This window comes from Bombus affinis, chromosome 15, assembly GCF_024516045.1.
Source record: "Bombus affinis isolate iyBomAffi1 chromosome 15, iyBomAffi1.2, whole genome shotgun sequence".
Lineage (NCBI taxonomy): Eukaryota > Metazoa > Arthropoda > Insecta > Hymenoptera > Apidae > Bombus > Bombus affinis.
Window position 1 is genome coordinate 2,411,356 of NC_066358.1, and position 25,686 is coordinate 2,437,041.

The 25,686-nt window shown below is 36.8% G+C and overlaps 1 protein-coding gene across 2 annotated transcripts in view; it reads left to right on the forward strand.

Annotated features, from left to right (window-relative positions):
- The window catches only part of LOC126924910 (protein slit), a 588,806-nt gene that overhangs the window by 345,523 nt on the left and 217,597 nt on the right, over nucleotides 1-25,686 (forward strand). The window lies entirely within an intron of this gene.

Below are 25,686 nucleotides of genomic sequence, written 5' to 3' on the forward strand. Positions count from 1 at the left end.
TCGATACGCCTTTTTCTTCGAACGAGAACCTCGTGCAGAGGACACTGATTGCAATAAATTGGCATGCGTTGGTTCGCGTGTCGCCGCGCGGCATGCGGTGGCTCGTCCCACCCTCCCCTTCTCACGGTCGATACTGCCTTCTGTGCAGGATTCAATTTGGCGAAATTATCCTTTTCTTGTTCGGGAAGTAATTTCATAGAAACGACGGATCGATAATTGCCGCGACGGCGGGCCAGCAAGGTTTTAGGTAAATGCAACGTTGATTGCGGTAAGTTCATTAACCTCTCGTCGCGGCTAGGGAGTGTGTAGAAAATTGCTACTCTTGCCTCTTCTACCTTAGCCGAGGGAGTGGATCTGCCGGGTTAGCCGCATACCTGGCTTCTGTTTTATCTCTTCGAGACCTCGAGAAAGTGAAATTTCACTTGCGGAGAAATGGAGAGGAATACGTTGTTGCTTGACAAAGGGACGGTGCAAATATTCCGATTCCAATTATTCTGCATTTCCCTAGTTTTCTGCTTGCCGGTTGGAAAATGTGGTTAATTTTCGTTCCACCGAGTCTCTGTCTTGTGGAATTGCTTTTTGCTAATAGATCCTATACCAGGTGGATCGTTAATGGAACATAATAATTGGAGGAAGTAAGTTTCTCTGTGTAAGGAACGATGGATTTTATTGAGTCGTTGGAAGTAGGTATGGAAGTTGGACAAAGTTCTTTGATTAAAAATTCTGTTTTATCTCGACTTTAAAATTTTGTTAGAATCTTAGTTTTTTGTTGACATGGGAAGTTAATAAAGGATATTGAGAATGGTCAGAAAATATTATAAGGAATACGTTAATGGAATGAAGGGAAGTAAAAGGAATGACATAGAGTTACGATGAATAAAAAGTATAGTATGACAGATCTAGAGAGACGATTAATGATTATTATCAGTCGATTATTCGTAAAGACTTAGAAATTCATAATACAATTCTGCAAATAAATATCTTTCTTCTCGTATCTTGTTGTTGGTAGAAAATGAAAGAAATCCATTACCTCAATTAGAACAGTAGAACAATTACTTCGATAATTATCAGGTCTGTTCTACTGTATAATAACACGAGAAACATACTTCCTCTGATGCTTACATAAATTTCATAATTTGTATTAAAAAGTACTTGCTCTGTTATTATTCTTATTGCCGAATGTAAAATACCAACTACCGTACACCTTCCTTTACGAAACAACTGACATTACAGCCTCGTTATCTACAATATACCCGTTCATGCTGCTATCAACGACCATTATTAGAGTTATAAAGCACAGGAACCATGGTCGTTGCTTATAAAAGTCCAGTCTGCTACTCGAAGGAGGAACGTTTATCGAAAAAAGAGGGGTCGAACCACGTTACAATTTTCATCGGCTAATGGCATCGTAACAAGATCAAACAGAGTGGAAGAGAACTAGAGGATCGGTCGTAACGATACACAGTGTTTTTAAAGAGCACTGAAACAGTTAGAAAAAATCGAATTTCAAAAAGACTTTACAGTTTCAAACGTATAGAATATTGCGTGAAAGCGGTTTATTAAAATTTGAAATTTAAATTTAATCGCACTATTAACATCTTTCTTACGTTTTTGTCGAAATTATATTTTCTAACTTGGCTGCTACAAAATTACTAGAACTACATATTTCATTTTTTTCATATAATTTGAAAGAATATCCTATGTGTGTATCCTATAATATAGCGTAGGATTTGTTTGATATTTCAGTTATTGGATTTTTAGGAACGTTTAAAGTTGATTTCTCTGGGCAAAAAAGGTTTGCTTTTCTTCGGATTGCTGCACGTTTGAACGATTATTAAAATATTTGAGGAATTCTGTACTATATTTCAGGTGATAGATTTTACTATATGAATCGAAGAGAATATTTTATTTGATACGTTAAACGTTAAGACAATAGTGTATATATTATTGTATATTCTGTATGTATGTATATTGTGTATGTATTTAAATATTTTTTATCGAAAATTCGATAACATTCTAATTAAGGGTCCTTAACCCTTAAGAGCTACCAAAGCTATCAAAGAAAGAAAAATAAAATGCCCGCTTAACAGGTTCAGGATTAAGAATATAACACCTTAAAGAAACCAAGAACCAAATAATAGAAAACGATAAAAGTTACGACTTTTTTCCCCGTCGGACAGGTGTTCTCAAATACTGAGAGACAATTGGGCAATTGGTCCCGTAGTCAGGAGGCTAAAAACCGTCCCGTGCAAACACATGGGCCGTGGCGTGAATTAAAACAATGTAACGCAAACAGATTAGCCAGCGATGAATTCCGTAATGGCGTTCGGTAGTATTTATACAAAGTAGTCCATGTCTTGGCTGTTTGACGAGGCCAGGCCAGGCCAGTCGGGGTTGTTTGAACGAACAGACGGCCGTGTATTTACTTTACTCTTCGCCTTGTCACTGGCCATTTCTCTTCGCGAGCAATTACACCGGCGACTCGGTGTTTCGCCGTTTAACATATTTGTTAATGTCACGGTAACCAGGAGCGACGGCCCGTCTTGGAAACTTTCGATCGACCAACGTACGTGCTATATCGTTTTAACTGTTTCTTTGCTTTGTTCTTCTTCTTCTTTTTTTGAGGCCATAGAAGTTTGATGGTGAAGAGGGAAGTAAGTACTTGTGATAGGCTCTGGTAGAGTATAGTAATCATCAAGAAATTCGGCTTTAGTTCTGTTGGAATTTCTACGTGCATTCTGCTCATCTTCATTCACAGTGAAAGCTGATGACGATACGTGTATATGTTAGTAATATGAAAAATGGAAAAAGGAGATCGAAGATCAAAGAATTCTCTTTCTTTCCAAATTAATTCTCATCCATTTACTTCCTAACAAATGAACGAATTGGAAAATATAATACCAAATACTTTATATCAAAGAGAATTATACATCTGCCATTTGTCATGGTTAAACCATACAATACAAGAGACGATAAGGAAGATAATAGAAGAAGAAGGAGACAGAAGGAGGTGTTCTATCATAAAACAAAGCTTCTCGTTTGGGACTAACATCGTGTCGCATTTTATCACCGCATCGGGGGACTTGTTGAATCTTGGAAAGAGTCCACGGGCAATAGAAGCACCGTGAAAGGAGGAGCCATAAATTGCGTGGTTTGATAACTTTGATACAGCGCTGGTTGGCTCGTGTATTCTGTATTTTTGGGACGAGCACCGAGCACCGGCACTGTCGCGTGAACGCCACAAAGAAAACACGGGTCTAATCGCATTATGATCTGGTACACGGGCCTCGCCACTTCCGAATGCGTGTTCTGGCGTTAAATCGTTAAGCGGCTTACACAACGGTCCCGTTCCTGGATCGTCTTGAGAAACGTTTATTTGTTTCCAAGTATCAGACAAATAACGTTGAAATCCTTGGAATTGTCGAAATTACTCGGACATTATTTTAATAGTGATATATATAGCAAATTAGTAATAGAAATTAGTAATAGGAATTAGTAATAGAATAGTAAATTAGTTTAGATAATATACTTAGTTAATGTTTAGTAAGAATATTTAAGGTTAACATTTGGTATTAACAATTTGGATTATTTTAGAAAGAAAGGAATAAAAATTCAAATTGTATTTAAAATGTTCGAATTTGTCGAAATAACTCGATCACTGTTATTATGAAACATGTTATTAAGAAATCGTGCGTAAATTGGTCTAGAAAATTTGTTTCTATTAAGTTTGGCTTGCTTAAGAAAATAAAAATTCAATTTGTATTCGAATAATTGAAATCGTTGAAAATTCGGTCACTATTTTAATATTGGCATGAAAAAACGGGTATAAACTGATATAGAAAATTAATTGGCTTAAGTTTTGGGATTAAATAAAAAAGTAAAAGAAAAAATTCGAATCGTTCTGAATTGATGGAAATTGTTTAAAATTGAAAAACCATGTACAAATTAAATTAGAAAAATTGTTTCAATCAAATTTGTGTTACTTTAAAAAAAAGATTAAAATTCCAAACTGTGTTGAAATGTCCGAAATTGTTGGAATTATTCTGACACTATTTCCATAGTGACGTGGAAAATTGATTTAGAAATATTGTTTGAGAAGGTAAAAAACCGTATTGATATGTTGGAAATTGCTGCATCTATGCTGTCATATGTTTAATTGTGATGTAGAGTGATCGTGTGAAACTTGATTTGAACAAAATATTGCAGCCAGATTGAAAACTAAAATTCCGCACTGTGGTCGCAGTGTTTAAATTGTTGAAATTACTCAGTTACTATTTTGATGGTGATATGGAACAATCACGTGTAAATTGATTTAAAAAAACTGTTCGGCTAGTTTAACGATCTAAAAACCGAAACCGTGTTGCCAATTAATGAACTTATTCTGCCATTACCTTAATAAGAATATAGAAAGATAATATATAAATTAACCTATAGAAAACATTTGGTATCTTATATAAATTAAATAACTATAATATGATTCTATAAATACAAAGCAATATGTAGAAATGTGGAAGAGGAAAATGACTTGAAAAAAAAAAAACAGAGAAGGAATCATAGAAGAAAAATTCATTTTGTAAAAATTAATTTTTATGAACGACAAAACATACAGTACCTATAAAAACTCCATAAAAAGAAACCAGCAACATTAACGTTTCTTGTTTTTTCTTCAATCATAAATACCCACTACATAACATTTTATACCTGACACGCTCCCTTATCCTGTCCATAAACATGTCTCACTAAAACTTTTACATCCAGCAAAGAACTTCACGAAATGGCCGTTTAAACTAAAAAGAGTTATTCCTGGAAGTGGAAATTAGTCCGAAACAGCGATATCAACTAAAGTAGCTTAACGATCTGGAAGCCGGACAACTCGCGACACTTGACGACACGCGATCTTATTTCTTCTTTTTTCTTACTTAGGAACGGGACAGAGCACGTGAAGGGACGTAATCATGCGAAGAGATAACGCAGAGTGTCGCGCGGCCATTTTCCATAAATGATCGTTCCTATTACACATAAAATCACCGTATCGACGCGGTCGACCCGAGTAACATGTTACTCGCAATTAACCGTCCGTTAGTTCCGCCTAATAAACTTCGCGCGGTTCGACATATTTTCACGCTCGATAAATGTTTCGACACTTACCGAGAATTATTCATCCGGGGCCACCTATATGCAACCAAGACGGAGTACAGTTCCATTTCGATCCGCGAAGAATAACGATTCATCGTAAGCGAAGCATGAGATACGGGTGAAGGGAGAAACGTCTGTTTGAACGTTGGATTCGGATGCGGTGAAATTTCCTTTGATTGAAGGCTTCGGGCGGTTAGCTTCAGGAGAATACCGGGAGATTTGATAAGGAGCTCGGCTTGGAGATTTGGAATGCTTGTGGATTGTGGGGAGGATGAGACTCCGATATTTTGAGCAAACTTGGTATTTTGCTAGGTTGGAGATTTTAGGATAATGGCAACGCGTTTTAAATAATACGTATTTTGAAAACTCCGGAAGATTGATGATGTTGTTGGATTTTGAAGTTTTCACTTAGTAATTTTCCAATTTAAAAGTACAATCTTGGATGACTTGAAAATTGTCAAGAATTCAAAACGAAGTTTTATTGAATTTTTAAGTTTCAATATATCAGGAAAGCTTAGATGTCAGATAATTTTTCAATCTGAGAAGCAACTTTTATTTTCTGGTAAACAACCAAAGATGCTTGAACTGAAAGAGTTGTACTTGAATATTGTAAGATATCTAAAAACTGACAAGCTAGGATAAAAAAAGATTTGAAAATCATAAAAAAGCTAAGAAAATGTGAAATAAACAATCTGAAACATACAAAATATCGATGAATTAGTAAAACTTTACATCTTCCAATTTCAAATACAATTGTATCTTCATTTTCCAACAAAATTTGTAAGTACCTCAGACAAATGTTAGAACAAAACCCAATATTTCCAAGAACTCCGAATGAACCTTAAAATGTTAAAAAATTGCGTATCATAAAATATTTAGAAGCGAGACAGCCTTTCGAATCAATCAACAAACCTCTTAACAAACCCTTATATGCCCATTTTCCGACAATCTCACTATTCTTCTCTGAATAGGATTCATTCCATTTTCCCACAAAAGAAACCATAATTGCATGGAAACAGCACGAATGGCTCGCCATCGCGATAAAAAGCCTTCGTATCTTGATAATATCTGAAAACAAAGCGCGTAACGACTCTCGTTACGTCGGCTCCGCGTGAATTTCTTCAAAGGCTCGCCCTTTTCTCTGCGTCCCTGCTGCGAACGGGACACGGGCGCGAATAATATTCTGAAAAGCGCGGTTCGAGGCTGGGGGAGGGTGCAAAGACGCGTCCCGTGGATCGCGGCGTCGGTGAATTACATTGAAGAGCCGGTTGAATGACAGCATTTATCCGCTTGTAAGCCAGAGGGACGCGCGCGGATGCGGAATAACCAGTCGGATAAACGCGTGTACGCAGGTAACCTGCTGAAATTTCCACCGGGGGATGGGTGGTTAACGCGATTCCACGTGGAAAATAGAGCAAAGTACACGACCACTGTCCCGGCTTTAAGTGGATTACAACAAATTACGCGTATTAAAGAGCCTGGACTAAATCCCCATTGATTCCTTTTCCTCTTTTGCATGTTTCGTACGAGTTACGTTACTTTCGGACAACAGAACCAACTGTGGTTGGCTAATGTATGGTTTTGAGATGATAATAACGCACGAATGCGCATAGGTAACAAAGGTATTTGGGAAGCACGATGTCAGTTGCCCTTTGATCTTCTTATCAGCACTGTTCGGGCCAGCCTCGAGTTTATGATATGGTTGAGATTACTTGATATTTGTGAGGATTGCTGTATTCTCATTTTGTTATGTTATTTTATATAATTGGAAAAGTGACAGACGCATAATTGATATTTAACAGAAGAATTGTCAGAATGTTCAGAGTTCTATTGATTACACGAAACATTGCTAATGTTTTATGTTGGCAAATGGTTGTTCCATTTTTTAAATAATCGGATTAGCGGACGTTATAGGACTGGTCATAGTAGCGGTATGTTGTTGTGTAGTTGGTACATGGATAAGATGAGGTGAAAATTGAGGTACGAATGGAACCGGAGGAATATTTGGAATTTTCTAAAGTTCCAGTGGTTTTTGAACATTTTAGAACTTCATAGAATTTTTTAAGACGTTTTCGCGAAATCTTGTTAAATAAAGCTCTCTAGGCCTTTTAAGGTTTCAAAATTTTCCGCCCTTTCGAAGAAGATTTTTTAGCATGTCAATATCCTGTTACCTCTCTGATTTTTAAAGTCCTGCACATTTTGATTTGCTAAATACAGCAGAGGCAAGATAAATGTACTATAATACATATATGTAATTATGAACTTAAATATCTGTGATAACAATATACTAAACAGCTTCGACGCATCTCTTAAGCCTCTCTCGAGCCAAACTATTCCGTACTTGACACTTTACTCGAGTCTCGTTCACTTTGGTAAACTGTCAAAGGGTTAAGTATCATTATCTACATGAAGCAGAGCATTTAAGATTAAAGAGAATATTTATTTTGCAATTTTGTACATTCAATTAACATTTATTGTTGCAATCGTTCTTTCTTTAACTACACTATAATTCTCACATTGTTATGATTCATATGGCAATAAAACACTCTGTAGGCGACTAACAATAAGACATGTTAGCCTGTAAAAATGTATGAGTGCAGTGTTTAAGGACAAGTGATTAAATCACCCCCAGCGATGAAATCGTTAAGAAGTTAATTAGATAACGAGGGTTAACCAGAGACTGAGGGACCAATTCTAAATCCAGCAATCAGCTGACTAAGATAGACATTTATCATAAAAATGACTACTCTGATACCGAATGACCAACGATCTAAACTTAGCGACCAGCTCAGCAGTTAATAACTCATCAGACGATGCATGTGACGTTAGAAGGTTATATTTGTAGCTGCTTTAACCGATTATTATTATAGGAATGTGTATTCACATACACAATGGAAAGGTAGCAGCACGAGGTAGTCCAATATCAAGGTAGAAATATAATCAGATACATTAACGTCAAAATTATTAATGACAAAGGTATAAAATTTGTACAAAATGTAAGAAAATTAGTCAAGTCTTTAAAAATACACTACTGCAAATTTATAAAATATCCGTAAGAATTTATGGATTATCATAGGTCTAATATTGAAGCATTTCTAAGCCACAATAGCACAGTGCAATATATTTCAACGATTATTAGTATTCATGAAGTAACCCATTCAAATACATATTTACCAGGCCATAAATTAGTCCTCTCTTTTCTTCCTCTTTTTTACAGCTTCTTTGTCTTACTTCAGGCACACTACACAAATATTCACCTGACATAATACATTCTAAACCTTGGCCGATCATGTACGTACTTTCCTTTCACACCCTTATCAGTAAGATAAGATAATTTAAATCTATCCAATTCAAATATCACGAAGATGATATTTTTTTAGCATTTAAAATTTCTCACAACATAAAAGATTCAAAACAGATCTAGGTGATCTGGAATGTAATGAGTCCCCAATTCTCTGATTAGAGAAATAAGCAATTGGAAAACCCTGATGCAAATATTAACGACGCAATTAACGCAATTAGGTTCTCGTATTTTCGTGGTCGATCGACCATTTCGAGATGCGGCTAGTCACCGATGCAGTCAGAAAAGGATTATTAAGGATTCATAAGGCGGAAGAGGAGTTCTGATGGCTGGTCTCAGGACGTTACCGCGCGAAATTCATGGAACGTCGAGGTAAAAAGAGGCGAGTTTCTCTCGCGAAGGGAGGCTGGATCTACGAGAGAATAGCCCGATGGATATTTGATGATAGCATTCTTCGTTTCGTGAATTAATGATCGTGTTTGAGCAGGGATACGCGCTTTTGTCCGCGCCCCAGCCGGGAAAATTCGAAAATACGAGTTTGGAAATTGTGTAAACAGACGTGGGTGGTAAATACGGGGGATCAACTTCGCGGGAATTCGGGGGTGGCCAGAGTTTAGGGCTTCCCTGTTAGTTGACAATGAAAATAAATTTTTAGTGAAACGCACGGGACCTATCAACTTGGTCCATTTTAAATTATCTCTATTGTTTCAATTATACGTGTAATACACGAATTTTGTGTGTAGGGAATTTAGAGAAATTTTCTTAGAGAAATAGATGTAACACGATTACAATACAAGCACACATTTCTTCTGAATAAATTGTAAAGATCCTCGGAGTTAATAGAAAAAAATACCTCTTCTTATGTTCAAAATACTGAGCATAGAATCGAACAACGTACCTGTAGATAGCTATATTATTGTCTGTAACAAAATGTTAATCTAACCTTTTATTAATAATTAAAAAAGAATCAAATTGTACTGTAAAATTGCATTAACTTAACGATTAATCATTGTACGGTAAAAACTCGAACGAACCCAATACTAAAATTACAAAAATACAAAATTACAAAACAACCTCTCAAAAGATCCATATACGTAAAAGTCAATCTAAAATAAATATCCTTACTGAAATTGGCTTTAAAATTACTGCGCAAAAGCCAACGAGAAGAATGCTGAAAAATCGGTTGGAATTAAACCCACAAAACCTCCAATATCTGCGGCCTATTTACGTCAAAGCGCGGGCAACATTCGGTTCCAAATAGCCATACACGTAATCCTATAGTAAAAAGAACAAAAAGTAAAACCAGAGCGGGAGAAAAAGAAACAGGCAAACGAAACGATACGTTGCGCCCCAGTTTCGGCAAATCGCAGCCTGGATATTCGACTAATTCCAACTCTAACGTATCACGGCAATATTCGAGCTTAATTGCAACTGGTCCCCGACTCTGTGGGAAAAAGCATTGTTTGTCGTCGTCGTCGATCGAGCCCAGTCGATTCGATGCGAGTCGATCGAGGCGGCCGGCTGTTTGCCCGGCTAGATTTTTAATTACGCCGACGACAGTGGTTTTACGGTCGAGCTGGGGAGACAACCCATCCGGTATTCTCCACGGGCGACAATTCAGACTGGTTGCTCGGCCAGTGGATCGTCTCGCTTCTAATAAAAGTCGAACGCCGCCCGATTTCTCGATCGCGAGCCAACGTATCGCGTTGTCCATGTCACGCTTCGGAAAATTTATTTTTTCCTCCCCCTTTTTTCCTCAATGTTCTTCGTCTTAGTCCTCCTTTTCGTCCTGGCGGTTTTATTCTCTGGAGTTTCGGTTAAATTGTGGCTGATAGAAAGATTGCCTTAGGGATGAAGAAGCTGGTAGCCATTCTTCGTGGAGAACTTTATTGGAAAGTTTTGTATTTTATTGGTAATCAATATTATATTGCCCTGATTATTAGATTGATATTTGGTATTACATTGAAATGTAAATTTAAAATGTTAGTTTCTTTAGTGATAAACTTTTTGGAAACTTTTAGGAAACTTTTGCTGGTTTGTATTTTATTATTACCTGTAATCAATTTTATATTATGTTCATCGTTATATTGAAGTCGTGTACTATTTTCGAATGGAAAATATAATTACATTCGATTACATCGAAATTCTGTTTTCTCAAATGCGATATTTTATCGCAAAGGTCGTTGACATTAATCAATTAATATTATTAATCAACATCATATTGCATTGAGTACTATATTAAAGCTCAGTATTATTTTGAAATGTGCAATATAGTTATGTCAGTTTGTATTGAAACGTCGGATTCTTAAGTAATGCATAGGTGACATGTTCCATTTGTATTGCTATGCTACAATACGTATGTATATTTGTGTACTTGAAGATGATATGAAAAAAATCTGAAGGTGTTTCAGGAAATAATACATTTTTAAATAGCTCATAAATGGAAAGATTCGAAAAGGAACGTGACTGACGCAATTCTCTCAGACAAAAGGTACACGCGTACACAGTCACTAAATAGTGGCTATACAGAAACTAAACAGTGAACATAGTTTCCGCTTCCGATGCAGACCGCGCGAGGTTAGTACAAACAAAATTAGGTTGACAGGTACTTCCACTTGCTGACACGAAACAAAAGGAAATGATTTTACTCCACCAATCAGACCATGTCAAATAATTAAACAACCTCGATAACGAACTTCGTTCTGGTAATCGTAAATACAAATTTCGTATTAACCTAAAGAGCTCACGTAGTCAAACATTCACAATTTATTCGCAATTTATTCACGTTTTATCATGGTGCAAAATTTTATCCTGAAAATAATAAAATCCTTAGAAAAATAATCAAATCCTTTAAATCACAAATATTTTTCCCTTAACTTACAATTCACAAAATCCCCCAAAAGTCATAATCCGCACAGTCGGTATCGTGCAATCGGTGAGCACTGGAAATAAACGGGACGGGAACGATCAACCGGAAGCAATAAAAGAAAGGGTAGCCGCGTGAAGCGTCTGTCAGGGTTTCATCGCGAAAGAATCCGTAAGCGTCGCGAATCGTCGATGGCCCAGGACGCCGCAAAGATCCTTCGTCTGCTCGATTATCGCTTCAAATGAAGAACTGAATGAAGCTGGGACCGTGAGTGTAACCGCGTGGGCGGTTGTATAAATACCTTGGCCCTCCGGCTCGCTCGTAAGTCGGACCCTCTTCGCGTCTTTTAAAGAAGGCACGCGTATAAAGTCCCGCAAAAAGACAACTCTCAACGAATGGTCGAAAGAGAGAGAGAAAAGAACGGAGAAATAAAAAAAGAGAAGAGTAAAAGAGAAGTTTCGAAAGAAGACGCACGTGAAATGGACGCAGGATGTTGAGACACCGTAGCCGCACAGACGAATTAATGGTCGACCTCCTCTCAGACGAGAGGACAATTATCCAGGGAATTTTATTTAGCTGCCAAGCTTCCTGCCGCCGTCAAAATATTTCCAGTTTCCTCCGATGATCGACCATCCACCGCTCTACCTTTCTTCTTTATTTTTGTCTGAGGGTGGCTCGACGCCAGTGTTCACCGTCTCGCTCTTTCGCTTGTATCTTTCGCATGGTTCTTCGTACTGGCTTCTTCCGCTTCTTTTTTTGCTCGTCGCCTCTCTTTTGGATTATACTTGGCCAAGGGGAAATGTATCGTACGACTGACAACTACATTTTTCGACACGCGCGTCTTTTGTGCCGGATAATGGGCTGCGGGAACCGCGGACCGTTTCCTCAAGGAATTGGGGAGATTGAGATGATGGGAAGTTTACGTGAGGATCTCGATGTTGGACGTGTTATAATTGGTCGTTATTTGTTTCGAGGGAATCATTGTCCGAAAGAATTGACGTTGAAGATTAATGAATCTTTTAGTTTCTTTAGGTTGCTTTCAACTTACCCTGGAACTCAATACTAGCTTATATATTCGTATAAACGAGGTTCTACGATACTGGAATACTACGATGTGGAATACAATACTACGGTATTGCAACGAAATTTTAGATAATGCCCAATCAATTGAACTATTGCTGATTGAATTCACTTACATGAACGTGGTCTCCCATTATATGAACTTCGATTGTACAAACTGTTTGTTCTCCAACAAGTACTGATAAATGGAGTTCCACTGTACGTGATAAGTTGCAGTGCTGTTGAAACGAAATGGTCAAATAAATGGTTCTTTTCTTTTAGTTGAAATGACAAAAGTTGAAAATCGTCTTGTAATTTAACTAATAGAAAAATGTAATAAAGATTTCATTTTTCTTAGTAATTTAATTTTGTTGAAGTGTCTTGCGTTCGTTGGGTAGGAAACTTCGCTTTTCGGATAATTCGCAGCTGTTCACAGCGAAAACCAAGTTTTTACGTTTCAACGATCATGTAGCTCGTGACGAAATTCGAAACGCCCCATTTCGTTGCAACAGAACTTCCGTAATCCTTCTCCGACTAGCAACAGCCTGAACAAAACTCATCTGAAATTCATACAAAGTTGCTTCTCCGATATTAAAACTGTCTTGTACCATCTTCTATGCGGACGTAGTCTTATTTACTTCCAACTCAAACTTTCATTGATCCGTGCTCCACTTTTTCTCATGCAAAACTACCAACTTGCAATTCTGACCGTCTTTCTATCTCAAAATATCGTTCAAATTCAAAATTGGTGTGATTTTAATCGAAAACTTTCTCATAATATTCACAACAAATATTTCTACAATGTGCAATATTATCTATCTATTAAAGAACTTAACATATAAAAAGATATTCAAGATATAGACGATATTTTTCATACACGTTACTTAATGAAACAAAGAGTCCAAAATGTTATATTTTGTACCGTATCATTAGAAAATTAAGACAGTAAGCTCAAAGTAATAAGGACGTATAATTATTACAAGAAACAATATCGTTGCAAGAAAATTCTACATTTTTGATCGGTTAGGTAGAACGAAACTGTACGTTAAAAGGTTAACGCCTTCGTATCTATCAGTTTCCGGCTAGCACTTGCATGTGAATGTAGGCTCGCGGCTCACAATGGATTTAATTTCGCGTTCAGTAGCATCGTCAGCCAACGTCAGCCATCGTTCAGTAATTGCGCTTACCGATACGACGAGGGATTATGTCTACTTACATGCTGCCAGTCTTCGATCGTCTCGAAGAAAAAGGAAAACGCGTGGGTTCCCCATTCAGGTAGGCGTCTCGTAGTCGAGTTAATGACGAGGAAAGTGTTGGTGTCGCTAACTATCGAACCAACGTCGATATGAAGCTCGACAGACACTATCGAATTCGTGAAACAAACACCGAGGGCAGGAATAAACAAGGCCAGAGGCACGCGGCTGAATAATAGCCGGAATGACAGCCCCCACTGCCCAGGAATTTCCATTGTAGCGTACGAGTGTCCGGCAGGCTTAATGATTTAATGCTCATTGTTGGCTCCTTCACGTGATTATGCCGCGCGGCCATTGTACCCAGCCGCTAATGCGACACAGGAAAGTGTATCTGCCCGCGCGTCGAAGGATGCGCCGGAATTCTGTGACTTGATTGTCCGGGATAGATTAGGTAACTCTGGGAATGGAGCTCTTCAGAGAGTTGAAATGTCCATTAAGATGGTTGTCGTCTGTCAATTAGATTTCATTCGATATTTTATTCATTGAAAGTTCTCTATTATTAGCCTAATAACATAGTAAACTTTAATCTGTTTGAAATTTCAAATGATTTATTTTTCCGCTGAAAGCTAAGCGTCAAGTAAACTCCAAAATATCCTAATTCTGCTGTTTAAGCTTAGCATCCTATAAACACATAATTTCTGCAAACACATTAATTCATATTTATTAAAAATTAATACAGTTATACAGTTTGTATATTTTTATAATTTATATTTGTGTAACATTGTAATACTTGATCTCTTAAAAATGTTTCATTGTCACTATCCATTTGAAATTTCATAGTATCTACTTATCACATAAATGTCAACTTCCAAGTATATTTTAAGAAATTCTATCGTCTTCATTTTCTTTTATTAATTCGGCGATTCTAATTAAACGCCTCAGAAATTTCATTCCTTTCGACTTTACTTAAATTTTATTCTATTTGATAAAAAATTTCAATTAAAATTCGACATTAAAAAAGAAATATTTAAAATCCAATATCCAAATATTAAAAATCCAATATTATTCAAATTTGCAAATGAATCATAAGAGTTTCAAACACACTCAATAAACACGCTACTTGTCTCCACTCCATACTAACATTATTATCCTTTTCCATTAATTAGCATATTACATATTAAAAATTACGTATTATAAATCTTAAAATCTGGAAAATCTAAAAATCTTAAAAATGTACAATAATCCAAACTCACTCTACATTCCACGTCATCCAGCTGTCACATAAAACCCAACAGCCAAAAATACAATGAAGGAAGTCCTACTGTCTTCAGCAGTCAGCTCATTTATCGTCTGTCTCCCTCGATTAATTCGACGATTCTGGCTAGATATCTCGGAAATTCCGATGCCTTTCGAAGCAATTAAGACGCCCTTTCCCTTGGTGCTTCTCGTAAAACGCAGACTCGTCCGTTCGACTTTTCTGACCCATTTAATCCGCGGACGCCAGCCAGAAAGCGTCCACGTGGACCATAGTTCTCTCTAAACCGGAAGTAGAGAGATGAAAAGCCCGAAACGAGCCGGTCGTCCGGTTCAAACGCGTCCTAAGTACTCGAATCGTAAACTTGCGAACATCTCGGAGGAATAATTCGATCCAGAACTGCGTTAAGTAAATGCACGATGAATAAGTAAGACGAAAGCTTCTACGGATGGCCCTTGGTGGAAACCTCGTCTCAGGGGAACCGATTATCGTGCAGTATCTGATATACAGGACAATAACGGACACACAGAACTACGAACCATTGACCTGTATCGAGAATTGATCGAACACCAGGGAACCAGGGAAGATGTTTTAAGGGGAGGTGACGTTTTCGAAAAAGATAACGTCGATGCGATTCTCTGCGGATCCTTTGTAGGTCTATTCTGCGTTCATTGTAGGAGTGTGATCAGATCATAGAGAAGATTTCATAGCTGGTAATGAGCTTGGGTGGTGCAGTATTGATATTTCGCGTGTGAGATATTGGGTTGAGATATGGATCTTAAGGGGGTGAGATCTTTTGAAAAAGGGAAGAGTATGTTCTTCGTGGGATAAATCTCTGATACTGTTCAGGGTATTCCGGTATTGAATGTTGAACCATTGATGAATAAAGTATAACACTCGCAAGAAAGAAGTCGAAATGTGTATTTACATATTTTATGAAACATTATTTAGAATCATATAACTTATAGCAAAAGAAATACATATTTGCATGTGCTGTTTAAAATTAAGAGTTTTTAGAAGATGAAGTTATTGAAAACTTTTAAATTATAAGTTTAATAGCTCTTAGGTCTTTTACAACTGCGTTACACAAATCTTGATACTTAAACAATCACTAAAAACATCAAAGAAACTCTTCAATTCTTCCGAATTGATTTCCTAATCACAACATCAAGCTGAAGAAACGCTTTACAATATCAAACGAGGAAAGCGATCGATCCTAGCGAGTTTCCCAAATCGAAAGTCCAATGAAATTACTTAAAGCCATTCCGGAATCCAGTGAGAACCGAGGGAAATCCAGTCTATTAGGATACGATCGTCCCTCGACGGGGGCGAGATACATCTTTAATGGATATTTTTCGGTAAAGTTATCAATAATTGAGCGAGACGTACGTGAGATGAAGGTATATCAGGCTCTCGTTCGAAAATACCTCGAGTTGGAAGAAAGTTGGTTGAATTTGCCCGGCCCATGGCGTGTCCATCGACGTTGAAGAATTGCATTCCGGAAGAGAGCGAGGGTAGTGGAAATATGCGCCAACAGTAGTCAGAGAGTTTTTAAGTCTTAGCTATGTATATACTTGTTCCTTTATAGTCGAGCTCGAAACTGTTTCTGCTAATTCGATCCACTGGTCGGGAAGTCCAAGTTTTCGTGTTTCTGAAAGATTCTTCAGGCGTTTCAGTCAATTTATTAAGAGAAACGTCTAACAGTTTCGTATTTTAGCCAGTGCTTTATGTTTCATTAACTCTTAGTATACTAAAGTGAAATCATTCAGTTAGAAACTTCAAAACTCGCTCATTAAGGAGCATCGATAAGTTTTGTGCTCCATTAGTACCACTACAAGACATTAAAATTGTTGTTTTTATTGACTCTGATTATGTCTATCATTATTATGTCTATTTAACTATTGTCTCTAATAAAATACGACGGTACAAATTAGTAACACAGTAATAGAATAAAAACAATGAAAAGAAGGTTATGAATTATGTAATGAAGAACATTGATTATCTCATTTTGCTACATATATTTAAAGAGCTAATTTCATCAATGGAAAGTGGACTTCAAATCTTATTTAGTTTGCTAATACATATTATAATTCACACACGATTAGCTCGATGAAGCATTTAGACAATGCTTACAATGTTTCGAACAAGACTCAGCAATGTCTAATGACAAGAGTTTGGGCAAGTTTAGCCGAGAATTGTAGCCATCAAAGACTATTTAGCTCGACTCGTTTACTTTACTTAGCTGTAAATCTTAAATTTAATAGATCAGGTAGTTAGCTAAGAATTAAGAAACTAACTGCACTAATCTAAGAAATTATTAAACTCTCCTTGTCATTATTTCAATCACGTCTTATAGATAAAGACAAATTTTCCATCTGGATTTTTCAATCCGATACCCTATATCATTACTTACGTATCAACAGCTAATTAAAATTAGCATTTAGATAACACTCGTAGGATTTTAAACGGTCCAACGATTTAATTACATGATTCGGGACAACATTCAGCAATCAAGAGCTATTCGACAAGTACCAAACGGCTTATGCACCTTTTGCGTAACTCTCTAGAACTGACGAAAAAACATTAATTTCTAGCCCGGTGGTCTGTAATTATTAACTATGTAGTAAGAAGCAAACTGAACCAATCGACCGGTACATTAAGATTATTTGCATTTAGACAACATCGTGGAAATTTAAATAGAGAACTCGTCGAAATGCTCGTAAATCTGCGAATGACTCTATAATATCCGCACAAATTACACGGGACACCAGGGGAATCCATTTTTCGTCCGCCATTACGTTATACATAACCTAAAAATATGTTGTCGTGGATCTCTTCGATCGATCATTGACGCGGTTTTCTCAGGGCAAACGATGATTTTTTGTTAAACAGCAGACGGTCATGAATTATAGAGTCCAGATGATACGGTTCGTTCGATCATAAACGACACCATAAAATGTTCCGCAACGTTTGTCGTCGCCACTAATGAAGGTGCACGCGCGCGGACAAGTTGCGCGCCGCGCCGATAATTAATGGACACTGTAATTACACGGCGGACCGGTTATCATCGAGTTTTCTTCCTGATACTATGTACACGCATGTGCTTATAAATACATGCATGTATAGGTATATACAGTGCGTATACAGGGTATTTCAAAAAATTGGAATCACACATTAGAAGCATGTAGTACTCAGAAAAACAAGCAAAATAGTCGTAATAAATACAGGTTCAAATATCATTAGTTTCAAAGTTGTAAGACGTTTTCAACCGCGTATCTGCAATCAGCGTAAGAGAATTTATTGCGCGTCTAGACACTGAACACTTATCATGGAAAATTTTTGTGAATACATTCGGTATGTTTTGCGAAATTTTATCAAGCTTCGTTAGCACTGTAACGAAGGATGATTATAGTGATTATATTGATAAGCTTTGAAACTAATCTCTAAATTTTGAAACAGCTTGTACATTTAAAATATTCACTATGTTCTCCGATTGACCGAATAAAATCGATCAGGCACGCACGGTTTTCCGTGTAATTCGGTTGGTTCGGTCACACGTGAAGAAACGAATGCGTCGAAACGTTAATTGCTTTTATCCGAGGGAAATCGATACGGTTCGCGAGATCGTGTCTCGACACACGGAGGGTGGCGAAACATATGCATGCACATAATTATTTATACGATATAGAGAAAACTCAAGGGAATGTGTTATTAAGTTATATAATTACTTTGTTAGCACCTTCAGATTTTGGAAAGAAATATTTTTCAAAGAGAAATTGACATTCTATATTTATTTGTCATTTTTCAATGTAAAACTAGTTTATTACCCTTATTATTTAGAATGGAATGAAAGAAAATCACGTTCGTACTATTAATCAATCATACTCAGAATTTTGTTTACTTGCGATAAAAAATAATTGTGATTGATTAGTCCCTTATTTTAATTTGAGTACAATAATTGTTACAAGAACTTAAATTACCTAACATTATATAATATTTATTATGTAATAGTTCTATTAGAAATCATTGTAAATCGATATATTAATTATTATTCGAAATCGCAATATTTCCATATGATGCTATTCAAAAATGAATATCGCTTTAACAATAAATCACGGTTTACCGCTGTACGAAGCGTTAATTGTTCGAGGATTTTCGATACCAGATACACCTATTTGTTTGGTTCCAAATCTGTTTCAGAAATACCTCGAATCAAAGCAAACGATAGGATTACTGCGAGTAATTTATAATACATTGGTCACGATAATCTTTCGAATGGAGTCCCATCAATTAGCCGCAGAGTGAAGTTGACGAGCTACTAAATAAATACTGTTTGAAATCGAAAGAGCAATCTTGGAAAACAACTCAAGAATAATGGAAATATTATCGTTATCATGTAAATAAATTTAAAAAACGACAATGTTATTTTAATAAAATGATACAGATAATAAAATAGCATTTACTAGCAGTGGAAATGGATTGTCTGCTTTCTTTTAATTATTTACGCAGGTAAATATAAGAGATCAGATATAATATAAGAGAGAGACAATCATTTTTTATGAAAAAGATTTATTTTTGCGTCTGACTACCATGAAATGTGCTTTTGGAGATCAATCTTATCCCAAAGTAAAACTTTAAATTAGAATACATCAATTTCACAAAAAGAAAAAAAAATTGTATTTTCACGTAGTCACGACGAATTATGCCATCAGAAATCAATCTTTTACGAATACAATTTCTAGTCAAGATATCTGAATTGTATGTAACAAAGATATATTTTTATTTGATAATAAAATTGATTTTTAATAACACGTTCTATGCTTTGGCGAGATTTGTTTAAAATACGATATTTACGTCTAAAACTTTCCGATAAAAATGCAAAAATTTTAAATAAGGAAGATCTATTTCTACGTGGTTATCGTAGAACATTCGATTTGAAATTTTAATTTAACTCGAATCGAGATGATTTATTGTTTCATAATACTTAGCTATTCAATTCATCTATATAATCAGGACATTATCCTCGTTCGAGTTCGATCGCCAATTTTTGAACGTCAATGTATACAAATTCATACGCAAAGATATATGTATGTATATGCATAAAGAGAAGAGGGAGATAAAGCGCAGTGTAGCGAGGTTCTGAAAATCGTTGGACGTGTTCCGCGAGTAATATGGAATTGATAAGCACGTCGATTTGCGTTAAGTACACTTTTGATGCGACGATACGCAATCGCCGAGTAAAATATTTAAACTGGCCCCTGATAAATGTCGAACGTTGATTGGATTTTAATTACACTTGTGAGCGCAATTTCGCGTGTCCGCGCAAATAACGCGCAACCCCTTTCCCCGCTTAACCCCTCCGCCGCGCTTTTTGCGCCCGTTTTGCTACGCGGCGCAAGCGGAAAATAATAGGAGGGAGGAAATTTTTGAGAGAAAAGATCAGTGCCGAGAAAAAATCTGGTTTATTGATTTTTATTTCGCTTTCGATGGAAATTGCTCCGAATTACACACGTGTACATGGTGCCAGCTGTAGTATAATTTGTTATTAAACATTGATGCATTATAGAACTAATTTTGATTAGCTTTGGTTACATTTTAATAGGAAGAGAGGTTGATATGAATTAATTATAATTGGTTTTTGGGTTGGATTAAAGGTAGTCACGATTTGATATTAAATTATGTAATAATTCTATATAATTTAAGCGTGATAGACCTGTAATCTGAAAAATAATCTGTAAAAAAGCAGGTTCGCAGGATTAATTTTAAATCTGATTAGAATTCTGAATTCGAGTAAGGTTAACCTATTCTACCTTAGTTTAATTTAGATTGAGATTATCTTGAACCTAATTTGAATGCAATATTCGTTTTTTTACAAAGAAAGTTTTAATTTCGATATTACAGAGAAAATTATAAATTAAACATTTCTTTGTAGAAAAAGAATATAGTAGCAGTGAAGCGAAAAATTAGGTTCCAAATAATTCTAATTTGAACCTAAATTAAACTAGATTCGAATCAGTTAGAGATAATCGAACTCTATTATAAATTTTAACAGGTCCAATTTGAGACCTTAGTAGCCTTTAATTATAAAAAAATTAAACAGAAATCAAGAATTCTTTGTAGTAGTAAAACTCAAAATATTGAAACTGAAATTACTTTTTGTTTTAAATTAATTTTTAACGAATTGACGATTGACGTTTATAAAAGTTCAATAGAACTTCGGATGCTAATAGAAGTCATCATTAAACTGTACCTTCCTTAATTGATTGATCTGCCGATAATACCGGCCAAGTGACGTTCAATATTCACTGGCACTTGTAATCGCTTATGGTCGAACGTTATTTTCATTGTTTTACCAAATATTGACCAGCCTGCTTCCGTGCAATATATTTGCCGACTGTCAAATAAGACCAATCAATGTTTCGTGTAATCAACGTACGCGCACTCGAATAGCCCCTCGCTCGATCGAAATTCGTTCATATTTTCGGATCGTTTATTCGACTAAAACTGTACGGTAAACCAATACCCGATCCTTTTGGCTACGCGTTATGTCGAATTTTAATTAGATTTCGGGATAAAATAAATATACTAATGGCTTTGATTTTACTAGCAATAGATCTAATTTAGGCTCAGAAGATACCATAAAGTAATAGTATAAAATTGGGAACCAAATTATACTATCTATTTACCGAAACTATTATAGAAACATTATAAACTTAATTTTCGAATTATAAATTAGATTAAGAAGAATTCTGTAAACTGATAGGAATACTTCTGATACTAATACAACCAATGATATTCCAATGGTAAATGTATGTAATAAAATATATTATTGCTACGTTTTTAAATAGATAATTAAGATTTATAGACCGATGAACTGCTCCTACTTATAAAATCATTATTAATTTGTACACTTCGGTGAAATTCACATACTGTTACTATAAACCAGCTAAAATATCCGAATTTCATTACAATCTAGTATTTTAAGTTATATAATGGCCAATATCGATATAATAATAGTTTCAATAATATTCCAATGTCTTTTTATATTACGTACTTACTATATCTTTTTAAGAGCCCCTTTTTAATACTCCTGAATAGAGGTGAATATGAACTTTTTCTCCCACGCACGAAACGAACGAATATAACGAAAGCACGATAAAAAATCGTGGTCTCAATTGTTCCCCGGTTATTCCAGCAACAAATAACAATTACTAGTAACAGCTATTTACCAGCGATAGACGAGCACGCACGTCGAAAATACGCGGTTGCAAACACACACGCACATACACACACAAACATCGACGATTAACATGCGCCGCGTGAAAATCGATGCCCAGGTTCTAATGTTTTCAAGCAACACGAGCCGAAAGCTGGATCCGTACGGTTTATCCGTGCCTATCAGCAGGCCATTTCTCGCGCGGACGAGTGGTTCGTTAAAGCAATTTACAAGCTCGTTTGTAAACAAGCCGCGGTGCCAGTTTGTTCGCGCCTACGTGTCGGCCATCGACGCGTTCGCTTTATAGACGCGAATTAATGTCGAATTCTCTACTCGTTGTGAAGAGTCGCGTTACAGACGTGTGTTATCCACGTGTCGGTACACGTGGATAACGGAAAGTTAACTAATTCTACCGTGGAAAGTCGGTGGAAGTCAGTCCAAAATAGTTAACACATTTATACAGTAGTTGAAAAAGATTTCTTCAATACGATGACGTAATTTGTTTGAGTTTTTTGTTACGTGTTATGGGGTCGGTGTTATGTTGACTGTCGATATGTAGTGTGTCACGCAGACGTCTAACGAGAGTTAAGGAACATTATCATGGCGAATAAAATAGATTAGTGGCGATAACTGCGAGCTAAGAGCGAAAAAGGAGAATTATAATGAAGATAAAGGTAAGTTATTTTTGGTATTGTACAGAAAATGGGTTTAATAACCTAAATAATAGACTTAAAATTAAAAATAATTAACTATTTGATTCGCTTTGTGTAAGAAATTAATCAAGTACTAAATTGAGAATTTTTGTTCATTTATGTCACAAAGATCTATTTGTGAAATATAATGCTGTAAAAATGGACAAATACGAGTATAAATGTGAAAATATGTAAAATATTACAAGTAATGTATATATATATAAAAGATAAGACACACATTTATTTAGGTTTAGATTGTTTAATAATATTCTTTGACATTTTCACTTTGTTGGTTATCTTCTTATATGTAAAAATTTGAACAAATAATCGGAAATATTTAATACATATGATGGAACACATGTATAATATATCTACATATATGATGTGAAATGTATTGATATAAATAAAATATTTATAGTAGTTAATGGTATATGAAAAGTTCTGATTTTAATAAATTACAGTTCCCTGACTAAAAGTGTATACTTTTAATGTGTAGTGATAGCCAATATCTTTGAAGTATTTTTATTTGAAATATCAATCAATATTTTCGAAATATTTACATTTAAAATGTCAATCAATATTTTTACGGATACTTTTGAAATATTCAATAAGTTGGTAAAAATACATATGTGATCGTATAATAAATTATATTTTATACTACTACGAAGAACTGATATATAATATGTAGAGCTCCAGTTCCTTAAATAACAAGACATGTTTTAACACGTTGTTACGTCGCGTGAAAAGGTCCGCGCGACGTACCTTAATGTCTGACCGTCAAGGCCCAAGCGTCGTTAGAGAAACTCTCAATAAACCTAAGGCCCACCACAAACCGAGTCTCATTCGCTTGCAGGAACCTTGAATCCTGCAAGTATTTTAGGTTTATAGCTGGTATTTAAACAAGTCCTTAGGTCTATTGAGCGTGCTTAAAGATTACGGAGAAAGCTGGTAGTTATAACGGGAAAAAATAGTAATTATATGATAGGAAAAACCGGGCATTTATAGAATAGAAATGTCTGGATTTTCCCACGAGTCATGCCGATGGGGTGCTTACATCTCCCATCTTCAAACGTTAACGTCTTAGCCAATGGGTAGCGCGGATCCTTGTCCTCACTTTTCCTAACGAAAAGTATGAACAACGAATCAGCTTCCTTCGTTCAAATGGGACGCCCATACCGAGCTTTCCTCCGTAATCACATCAGAACGAACATCAGAGTTTTTCTAGCTCCGACGGAGAGTTTCTACGGCTCTCACGGTGCCTAGAGTTCAAATAGCTCTCACAGTCAGTCTATTTCAGTCAGTCAGTCTATTCCAGTCAATCAGTCAGTCAATTCAAGTCACTCAAGTCACACAGTCGAAGTCAAGCAGTCGACGTCTATTCATTCGGTCATTCGGTTGATTCTGTTGATTCGATTCAGTCAAGGTCGGATCTGATCAATCGCTACGTCTACTACGACACGAGAGCCATCTATCAGACTGGCAGTCAGAATCTGAGTAAGATCAAGGCAATCCTCATACTCAGCGACGTTATTAGTGTGTGTGATTATACGAAGTTGTTGGAGAAAATATACAGTTATAACACTGAATCACGGAGTTATATTATTTCAACCACCCCTATTGTCTTAACGGAAATCAGGGGATCGATCTACTCGCGGCGTCGATTATTATAATCGTAACGGGAATTTACGACTCCCGTTGACGTGTTTCCTCGCGATTGCGTCTCCCCGCGATCGGTCGAATTTTACATGGTCCTTCGAGCCGGATTCAGTGGCAAGTGAAAAGTGTGGACACGTAACCGGTCGAATTACATGGTCCTTGGAGCCGGATCACGTGCCAGTGTCAAGTGAAGTGACCACACAGTGCCACGTGTTCCCTTTGAATCCAACAGCGAAAGTATATCACTCCATCAAGGTCAGTGACGTCAGGAGCAACATCTTCGAAGAGATATACACATTGGTCGAGGCACGCACCCAGGCAGCGTCCCGACGTAACTGAGTAATCAACTTTGAGAAGGTTGCAAGTCGGTCCACATCACGAATCATGCCGACCACGTCAAAGGTTAATAGCATACGCCGAAAACGCGATAAACTGTTCGAATGCACGTTAACGACTGTAAGGGACGCCATCGATAGATACGAACAGTCAAACATGCAAGACATTGCATATTTGAGACCATATCAATCTATACTTCAGGATGGGTGGAACCGATTTCAATCAATCCAAAACGAGTTATATGAACTCAAGGAACTTGCAGGATTCAAGGTTCCTGCAAGCTAATGAGAATCGGTTTATGGTGGGCCTTAGGTTTATTGAGAGTTTCTCTAACGACGCTTGGGCCTTGACGGTCAGACATTAAGGTACGTCGCTCGAACCTTTTCACGCGACGTAACATCCCCCCCCCCCCGTTGAGAGGACCCCGATCAAAAGTCCATGGGTGGTATCAGGGGAAACTTTCGTCCGCGTTCTCCGCTGTTCGTGGTTGTCCGGGTTCCTCCGGTTCGGGTTGACAGGGTAGTGGAATTAACCGTTTGACGCCGTGTGAACTGTGGCCGTCCAAAGGATGTCGTGGTCGCCAGGAGGAATTTGATGATACGGCCGAAAGGCCGGTGCGCTGAGGGTATTTGTCTGCCTTGTAGTCTGGATCGCCGTGATTCTTAGCACTGCCAAGAAAGTTGCCACTGAAGTTTACGAACCAAGAAATGTGAACAGCTCGGCTCATGAAGTATCGTAGAACACCTCAGCCCTGGAGGTGTTGTTATACATCTAGCCGATTTCCCAAAGGCAGATAAAATCTGTATGGAGATGCGTTTTTCATCCGCCTTCTTCGATGTTCGTAGTTGTCTGGATGAGGCCGTCGTCGCCAGGGTGAACTCGATGATACGACCGAAAAGCCGTTGCGTAGAGGACACCCGTCTGTCCTGGAATCTGGTTCGTCGTTGCATTAAGGGGACGTTGAAGTTCACGATCC